This window comes from Cupressus sempervirens, chromosome 4 (genome assembly GCF_028749045.1).
Source record: "Cupressus sempervirens isolate cs-2001-9-10 chromosome 4, ASM2874904v1, whole genome shotgun sequence".
NCBI classification, from domain to species: Eukaryota; Viridiplantae; Streptophyta; class Pinopsida; order Cupressales; family Cupressaceae; genus Cupressus; species Cupressus sempervirens.
Window position 1 is genome coordinate 706,093,915 of NC_143121.1, and position 9,738 is coordinate 706,103,652.

Here is a 9,738-nt window from a genome sequence, read left to right on the forward strand (position 1 = left end):
GATCTTAGCCTTACTTTCACTATTGCTTTTATATAGGACTGGGGTTTGCCATAACTTTGTGAGTTTCTTTTCCACTCTATCTTTTTGGAGTTTTGTCTTTTGAAGCACTTTCTTGGTATTGCTTATCCTCTGATGTTTCTATAAACTGAGATGATTTTACATTTCTATCTTTGGAGATAAGACCCATATTTGAATCTTTTGTCTTCCTGTCTGAAACTTCTTTTTCCATATTGGATTATGAGATTCTCTTATTTTCCTGTTCTTTCCTTTTACTTCTCTTCCTTTTTTTAATGTTGTTTTTGGATTTCTTTTCTTGATTTTCTAATTTTCCATTGGTCAAAGTTTGATGATCTTTCTGAATCAGTTCTTCCATTTTCCCTAGAACTTCCTTTGGGGTTGTTTCTGAGCTTTCAATGTTTGTATTGAGAGATTAAGCAAACTTATCTGCTTTCTTTATACTTTTTTCTTTATCTACTTCCTTTTCCTTTTCTAAGTCCAAAGATGACCTCAAGAGGTTTACTTCGTTCTTTTGGTGTTCTTTCTGATTTCTAATCCTAATCATAGGAAAGACATCCTCAAGATCTGATGTTAACTGTATCTTTTTAAAAATTGTTTTTCTTTCATCATTTAATCTAACAATTTCAAATATTTCAGTCTCTTTTCTGAAACATTTTATACTGTATATTGCTGAGTTGGTAATAATTTTAATAGGTTTAAAATTTGTGGAATTTACTTCACAATTCAGCAATAATCTAACACTGTTACAAAATTCAAAAGAAGCATCTATCCTTATCAAATCTCCCATTGAAAAACCTATTTTCCTAATTGTTTCTATATGCATTAACTTTGGAGGTAAAGACTGTAGAGTAATCTAGGTTGGGATAGTAAAATTTAGTTTTTCCTTCTCACAATTTAGATACCATTCAAAAAATTTAATGACATATCCTTTAAAATAGCAATCTAATTGACATAGAAAATATTTTTTAACAAATTCATTTAAGCAATGACTATAAGCTAGTCTGTAGAGAAATGAGAAATACTTACCTGGTGTTTGTAGAAATCCTCCAACCAATCTATCAGATTGTTGAATTCTGCTATAGGTCCATTCTAATAGGTGAAAATCCCTATTTTTTGACATTCTTGCCAGTGCTCTTCACTATTTTGGTTACTAATAATAATAATACTTTGTTCATATTTAGATTGCTTTTGAGAAGGATCTTTATTTGAATGTTTTATCACAGAGGCGAAATGATTTAGTTCTACTTTCCTTCGATGGGGCAAGATATAAACAGGGGAATGATGGATACATGCCTAGTTTTTGGGAGGATTTATGGCATTTGGGACTAGGTTAAAAGAAGATTTCAGCTTCTGACAAAACTCAAAATTTGCATATTTAGTAAGATTGTAAAAACTGATTTGATTGTCTAACTTTTCTATGGAAAAAATAATTGGTTGCGAGCCATACTCCCCTACTTTTTCTTTCGAAGTTACTTGGGACAAGCTATTACCTTAATGATTGAGATTAATCTCAGAAATCCTTGGTTCTATCTTTTTGCTAGTAAAAGAGCCATTATTTTTTCGCACAATTGTATTAGAGTAAATAATTAATTACTTATTAACTAGTTATTCCATTACTTAAGCTTACTTAGGTAAATGCATGTAGTTAATAGTTGTAGTGATGAGTTGTTGACAACATGGGAGTTTGTTCCCTTCTAGCATGTTCCACCTTTTTCTAGAAGAGTGCTTAGTTATCAACCTTATCTTCTACCACCTTCTAGCTTGTTCTACAAGATTCCTTGAGGCCTTTATAAGCAACCTCTCTCTCATTGTAAATTCATCCATTCACATAGCAATTTCATTTTCCTATTGTGAAATATTTTCTCTTGCATTGTTTGCTTCAAGCTCTTGCTCCTTCGGTTTCTCTTCAGCAAACTATTTGTATGCATGTGATCTTGGCAAGCTGTGGAGTTGAATTTTATCAACTCCTACATGGTATCAGAGCCTCTCTACTGCTTCTTGGTCTAAAGGATTTTTGAAGCCGCGATTCAGAGACACAAACCCTTGTTTGTTTGTGATTTTTTCTTCAATCAGGCGGAAGAGCATTTTTTCAGTATTTGGAGAAAAGGAGAAAGAGGGTTTGACATAATAGATCTGATATTTTTTTGGGCTTTTTTCTTTATTTTTTGGAGGTGCGACGGCGATGATTCAAAAAAAAAACTACAGAGGTGATTTTCAAATAGCGATATCTCCCTCATACAGGCTCGTTTTTTCGAGATTTTTTTTTGTTTTTTGTTTTGGGGTAGGATTTCATGATCTACACATTGGTGTAGATGGTTTGAGATCTCTATTCCTGTATTTTTTTGCAACTTGCAATTCTTGATTTTTGCCACTTCAAATGCTTAGTACAGGCTCATCTAGACACATAATCAAGTTCTATTTTTTGAAAGTGTATTTTTTTAGTGTACTTTCCAGATCTGCAATTAGATTATAGATTCTATAGATAGAAATATCACTTTTAGAAATAGGCCCTAAATTGGCTATTGTAATTGCACTAAGTAAAGGGTACCCAATTTATACATTGTGGGGGGGAGCATTTTCTTTTCTGTAATTTACTTCAGAATAAGACCCTTCTATTTCTATCTTCTTCTTTCTCTCAATGGCGGACCCATCTCTAACCCATCTCACACCACACAACTATCACTCTTGGAAGGCACAAATGACATGACTTCTCATGTCAAGGGGCTTATGGTCATGTCTGGATGAGAATCAACCTGTTCTTACATGAGCTTTTGAGATTCTTTAGCACAGGAACAAAATGAATGAGGCCATGGGATTGATTGCACTGAACATTTCAAACAGTTTACTATTTTAGTTGGATGGTTTGACTACTCTACGAGCTTATTGGCTTAAATTTGAGACTTTGTTTGGCTAAGTGAATGAGTTTCGGGCACTTCAACTAGATGCAGAGTTGACTTCTTTGACACCTGATAGCTTTCCCACCATTGAGGACTTCTTGATGAAGTTCAAATCTTTGCATACACTTTTGCAGGGATGTGAATAAACCAAGACAGATGATGAGTGCATCTTTTTGATACTCTCAAAGTTGAGGGGACAATAACAGATCTTCTCTTCCACTTTCTATTCCACTATGGATGCCTTGGGTGATAGACACATGATGCCTTCATTTGAGATATTTTGTGATTTGTTAACTCGTGAACAGTCCAAAATCAATCAGATGGATTCACTTTTAGGTTCACAGTCACATGCATTGCTTGTCAAGGATACAAAGGAGCATAACTCAAAGTAGATATCAGATCCCTCTTCTACTAGTTCATCATCTTCTAAGAAGAAGGAGAAAAAGAAGATTGAGACTCCTACCCATTCCTATTGTTAGAAAGGATCTCATGATGAGGCACATTGTTTTCAAAAGAGATTTGATGACTATGAGAAACAAATTAAAGATTTGCAGGCTCTTCTTCAGAAGAACACTATTTCTTCTCCATCCTCTTCTACCTCACAGGGGTCTATCTTTTAGTCTTCTTCCACATCTTTGCCATCTACATCAAATCTTGGAAAGGGTCATGCATCACAAGCTTCCATTGCATCTCCTTCCCAGGTCCCTTAGATACTGGATTCAGGTGCTTCTCACCATATGACATCTTCTCACAATGTCTTCTCTACTCTTGAGGCTTCTCCCATTCCTCATATTTGCATGGGGAATAACACTTCCCTACCATTTTATGGGAAAGGTTTAGTTAGCATTTAGGATGGCACCTTCAATGATGCATTGTATGTTCCATCTCTATCTGCAAACCTTCTCTCAATTTCTCAGATTACACGCAGTGGACGAGGGAAGACAGTTGAGTTTATAGCAGATTTAGTCTTCATTCAAGATCATACAACAAGATGTCTTATTGCTATAGGGGCAGTTGATCCTTCCACTCATCTCTACACCTTCTCACACTCTAGTCCACCATCTCCATTATTGGAGCACACTTCTTCTCTTTCATAGGAGCATCATGTGGTGCAGTCAGGATACTTGAACCTTTGCGTTGTTCCTGAGATCCCTATTTTGACTTCCACACCACATCTAGTTGAGGTCTTTTCTCTTCAATAGGATTCTTCTTCTGCTCTACCTGATCCTCCAGCTCCATTCATCGAGCCTCTAGGTGCACTTGTTATGGATACTACAATAGACATTCATGACAATGTCATCACACCTGCCTTGGGGATTCCATTTCAGAATCCTCATACTTGTTCCTTTGGGCATCAACTAGGCCTTCCAGTTTTGCCTTTCATTCAGGGGTTCCCTTGTTTACTCCACATTGGAGTTTCATTGGTTCATTTCTTTCTCTGGGGGCTACATTACTCTAGGGGGGCTTTGGCATCTTTTCTATATCTCATTGGGGGGCTGGTTGTACTTATGGTTTTGAAAGAGTCTTTTGAAACATTTTCAATGGAAGTTGTCCTTGGGGGGTCTTGTTGAGGCCTTCCTTCCTTCTTTTATTTTTTTAGCATGTTTGTACTTACCTCTTTTTGGGGGATGGTTTTTAATATGAGGTTTTCCCTCTTTCCCCATTTTTAGAGGTTGCATCTCTTGCATTGTACATGGGTACCTAACATGGCCTTGTTGTCGAGACCCATCTTGCATTTTCTCTTAGTTTTGTGAGCTTAAGGCATTCCCCTAAGTTGCACTTAAGGGGGGGGGGGGGGGTGTTAGAGTAAATAATGAATTAATTATTAATTATTTATTCTATTACTTACGTTTACTTAGATAAATGCATGTAATTAATAGTTGTAGTGATGAGTTGTTGACAACACGGGAGTTTGTTCCCTTCTAGCATGTTCTACCTTTTTGTGGAAGAGTGCTTGGTTATTAACCTTATCTTCTACCACCTTCCAGCTTGTTCTACAAGCTTCCTTGAGGCCTTTATAAGTGGTCTCTCTCTCATTGTAAATTCATCCATTCACATAGCAATTTTATTTTCCTATTGTGAAATATTTTCTCTTGCATTGTTTGCTTCAAGCTCTTGCTCCTTCATTTTCTTTTCAGCAAGCTATTTGCATTCAGGTGATCTTGGCGAGCTATAGAGTTGGATTTTATCAACTCCTACAAATTGAACTAGCTGGTTTGTCTAAAACTGAAAATGAATTCACAATCACTGTGGAGAAGGATGCAGGCAATCTTTTAGAGGAAATTTGCCTGTTTCTCCCCTACTTTAATCTAGTTTTCTTAGGGTTTTCTTCATATCCCAAGGGAGCCTGCTTGGAGATATTGTGTTGATTACTAGAAATTGCAATTTTTGACTTTTGTGCAATCATTTTCATTGACGAAAGTGTGGCTATTATTATTATTACATATATTTTAGTAAATATTATGTTATTTAAATTTAAAATTATTAATAATCTAATTTGCTCACATAAGATTATAATTTAAATATCCACTTTTAACTTTTTTTTTTTTCTTATTTATCTAAAAAATAATTACTTGTGATCTCTACACTAGATTATATTGTGATCTCTATTTATTAAACTTTTGATTTTTTAAATTAATTTAGGTTTTAGTTTTTAAATTACTTTAAATTATTATTTTTATATTAGTTTAGTTTTTTCTTTAATTATTGTTTTTTCAGTTTCTATAATTTATTTGGTCAATAGAATATTTGTTAGAGATGTCGCTATTTTTCATATTATTTTTTTGTATTTCTCTTATTAATTTTTCGTAATAATTTTTTCGATGGTCTTTTGTAAATGATTATTTTTTTCATAATTGATAGATTGAATTTAATTGTAAAATATTAAAATTATTGAACATGTTTCTTAAGCAATCTTCAAATTTCATAAATATTGTAAATTTTATATCTATGTTTTAATCTTCAACATTTTTATTTTTGTATTTTCATTAAAAAATAAAATTATATTTACATTATTTAATATTCATTCTACATTTTTTTCTTAAATCTCATCTCCTATCAGTGCACTTGTTGCATGTACAAAAATGTACAAAAATATGCAACTGCTAGTATTTATTTGAATTTAATTTATCGAATATGAAAAAAAATTCATTTAAAACAATCAATTATGAAAAATTAATAAGAGAAATGCAAAAAAATTATATGAAAAAATAATGTCTCTAACAAATATTCTATTGACTAAATGAATTATAGAAACTAAAAGACAATATTTAAAGAAACAACTAAACTAATATAAAAAAATAGATTGAAATTATTTAAAAACTAAAACCTAAATTAATTTTAAATATCAAAAGTTAAATAAATAGAGATCAAAACATGAGCTAATAGATATCACAAGTAATTATTTTTTAAAGAAATAGAAAAAGAAAAATATTAGTTAAAAGTGGAGATTTAAAATAGAAACTTATGTGAACTAATTAAATTATTAATAATTTTCAATTTTAAATAACATAATATTTACTAAAATATTTTAAATATATTAATAAATATTATTATTTTAAATTCAAATTATCAAATATGAAAAAAATAATCATTTAAAAACCTCAATCAAAAAATCTATTATGAAAAATAATAAGAGAAATAAAAAATAATAACATGAAAAAATCACGACATCTCTAACAAATATTCGATTGACTAAACAAATTATAGAAACTAAAAAAATATTTAAAGAAAAGCTAAACCAATATAAAAATAAATTAAAATATAAAACAATTTTAAAAATCAAAAGTTAAATAAATAGAGATCACAACATGAGCTAATGTTGAGATTACAAATAATTAAAAAAAAAAAAAAAATAGAAAAAGGAAAACAATAGTTAAAAGTGGAGATAACGACTAATAAATATCAAAATAAGAGTTAAAAGTGGAGTGAGATGAAAATTGGCTGATAAATAATTCATGGGAAGGATTTTCAATTTTTCGTCTAAATTGATAACTTTTCCGGCCAATTGACAACTTTTTTGTGAAAAATTCAATTTCTGGGAACAAAGTTCCCACAAATAACCTATCAACTAAATTAACAATACAACTAGCAAAGAAAAAAAATCATCCATTAAAGTGTGAAATATTTTTAAGTAAATGTCGAGAGAGACAAATATACAAAATTTTGGAGCATAAAAAATGCATGCAAATTCAATGGAGATCAATTGAGAAGTGTTAAGAATTCTCAAAAAAGGAAATATGAAGCAACAAGAAAAAGTTTGACAAAATTGTTGTATGCAATATTTGATAGAATTCTTTGAGTGCAACAATACATATGATAATGTGAACTATTAGAAAGACCTAGTCTAAATATATCAAATAAAGGACTAAAGCATGAGAAGACAATATACATTTTTTGAAATGTACAATCATTTGAAAATGTATGTAAAATATTTAACAAAATGTTTGTGTATCTATGTAAAGTATGAAGTCCAATAGAATGACATGAGAAAATCATCTTATAGATAGATGATGCTAAATTCTTTTTGGATAACTTGCTATTTTTGATTTAACATCATTTGTTGATTTCTAACAAAACAATAAGGAGAAAAAAAATTGAAGTGTTTCCCATAGCATAAAAGAAAAACTATTAGAAGGGGCCTAACAACTATCACATAAGAAAAAGTTATTTTCCAAAGCAAAATTCACACACAAAGCCTACCAACTTAATAAATAAAAAATAAACTAGTAGTTGCACATTTTTATGCTTGCAACGATAAGCCGATAGGTGCTCGATAATAAAATTATTTTTAAAAATATACTCTTATGTGAACAAATTTAATTATTATTAATTTTTAATTTAAATGACATAATATTTACTAAAATATTTTAAATAGATTAATAAATATTATTTATTTAAATTCAATTTATCAAATATGAAAAAAATAATCATTTAAAAAAAGCCCATCAAAAAATCTATTATGAAAAATTAATAAGTGAAATACAAAAAAATAATATTAAAAAATAACATCCTTAAAAAAAATTCTTTTGACTAAATACATTATAGAAACTAAAAAACAATATTTAAAGAAAAAACTAAAATAATACAAAAAATAAATTAAAATAAATTAAAAACTAAAATTTAAATCAATTTTTAAAACCAAAAGTTAAATAAATAGAGATCACAACATGAGTTAATGTAAAGATACAAATAATTATCTTTTAAATAAATAGGAATTTTTTTATTCTTTGGATCGGTAAATGACCGAAGCCTATATTAATTATTATTATTTGTTATAATTAATTATTATTATATGTTAAGCGAAGGTAGATTCGAACCTAAGACCTCCCACATGAGAGACTCATAAGTTACCATTGTGTTGTAGGCTTTTACTTGGAAAAAAAAAATATTTGTTAAAAGTGGACATTTATAATATAATCTTATATGAACAAATTAAATTATTAATAATTTTCAATTTAAATAACATAATATTTACTAATATCTTTTAAATTGATTAATAAATATTTTTTAATTTAAATTTAATTTATCAAATATGAGAAAAATCATTTAAAAAAACTCCATCAAAAAATCTATTATGAAAAATTAATAAGAGAAATACAAACAATAATATGAAAAATAACAAATATTCTATTGACTAAATAAATTATAGAAATAAAAAAATAATATTTAAAGAAAAGCTAAACTAATATAACAAATAAATTAAAATAATTTAAAAACTAAAATCTAAATCAATTTTTAAAATCATAAGTCAAATAAATAGAGATCACAAGTAATTTAAAAAAAAAAATAGAAAAAAAGAAGAAGTTAAAAATGAAGGTAACAACTAATAAATATCAAAACAAGAGTTAAATGTGGAGTGAGATAAAAACTAGCGGGTAAATAATAAGGGGAAGGATTTACGATTTTTCAGCCAAACTGACAACTTTTAGTTAAAAATTCAATTTCCAAGAACAAAGTTCCCACAAACATCCTATTGACTAAAAAAATATAATATAGATAATTTAGAATGAACTAACTAAAAAGACCCTTAGTTATTTCATAGCAAATCAAAAAATTAGATCAATCAATCAAACATAAAAAATTACAAAATCCAAAACAATAAAATTACATTCTTTAAATATTCAATTTTAAAAATAGTAAAAAAATAAAATAAAAAAATTAGCAAAGCATAAATGACTGGCCAATCATAATTAAAATAGGACTTCATAAAAGAATAATAGAAAATTGTCAAATATTTAATATCTAAAAAGAATAATAGAAAATTGTGAAACATTTTATAAAAAATTAGATCCTCTTTTATTACATAGCAAATAAAATATTATCAAAATTTTTGCTCTTCTAACATAACTAGTATAGATATCTTAAATAAATCTATCTAAAATAAATGCTGATAATATCCACTACAAAATAATTATAATCTAATTTACTACATCTAAAATTATTTATATTTCCTTTATCTCCATTTATTTAATTTTTTACTAAGTTAAGTTTTTTATTTTTATTTATTAAAAAATGAATGATTTATATCTATTTATAATAAGATTTAAACTTTTAACATGTAGATGTTTGTCAAATTTAACCTAAAAGAATAAAAGTTAACATTAACACGCTCACACCATCCCACTCCACCCATTCTGCCATTGTAGAATGACTATCGGTATTAATTATTTTTTAAAATTGAAACAAATTAATAAAAAAATAAACACTAAAGCAAATAAATAATTTGTCAAATTTTTTTTTCTTCCAATCTATCATGTACTTCAAAAATAGGTAAAAATAATAAGAAATAAGACTCTCAAGAACTTCATAGCAAATTAAGAAA